This window comes from Hipposideros armiger, unplaced genomic scaffold (assembly GCF_001890085.2).
Source record: "Hipposideros armiger isolate ML-2016 unplaced genomic scaffold, ASM189008v1 scaffold_202, whole genome shotgun sequence".
In the NCBI taxonomy this organism is placed as follows: domain Eukaryota; kingdom Metazoa; phylum Chordata; class Mammalia; order Chiroptera; family Hipposideridae; genus Hipposideros; species Hipposideros armiger.
In genome coordinates this window covers 2,666,090-2,666,949 of record NW_017731552.1, presented here as the reverse complement: position 1 = coordinate 2,666,949, position 860 = coordinate 2,666,090, and positions in this window count along the sequence as shown.

The window sequence follows — 860 nt, the reverse complement described above, 5'->3', positions numbered from 1 at the left end:
AACTCGATGCACAAAATGGTAAGGAACAGATTCTCCTCAGAGCCTCCAGTAGGAATCAGCCCTGTTGATACCTTAATTTGAGCCCCATAGAACTCATTTTGAACTCCTGAGCCCCAGAACTGTAAGATAACTGTGTGTTGATTTAAGCCACTGTTTGTGCTAATGTGTTTCAGCAGCCATGGAAACTCATACGCCCTCCCAGGCTCTGGCTGTCCTCGGCTGCTCTCTAGCCTCCTTTTTCCCCTAGCAGACGGAGAGCGTCGCCCCAGCCTACACACCTGTCTGGCTGTCCTACTTCCCTAGTCAGCTCTATGCAGGGCGATTTCCCAAACTCTCCAGGCTGGGCTGGGCGTGGGCACCTGTGACTACCTTGCTTCCTGCAGCTTAACCCTTCCCAGAGGCCCAGGAGAGCCAGAACCTAGCAATTGTGCCCTGCCCTGGATTTGAGCAGGAAGGGCCTCAAGAGGCCATCTGGTCCCCTCATGGCCCCTCCACAGGGAAGGAGTCAAGCCCCCTGCTCTCAGCTGGGCTGGGAAAGGCTGGGGTGGGGGTGGGGTCTATCTTGGTTCTCCCGGCCCACCTGAGCAGAGGGTTTGGGGGCCAGGGCTATGGCTAAATGGTGAGGTTGTTGTTGCTCTGGGGGAATGAAGAGTCAGACCAAGGTTTTCATTCAGGCTCTGTGAACTTCTCTTCAAACCTGATGTTTTCTCATCTCTCTAGAGCAGCGGTTCTCAACCTGTGGGTCGTGACCCCTTTGGGGGTCAAACGACCCTTTCACAGGGGTCGCCTAAGACCATTGGAAAACAAAAAGATATTTACATTACGATTCATAACAGTAGCAAAATTACAGTTATAGAGTA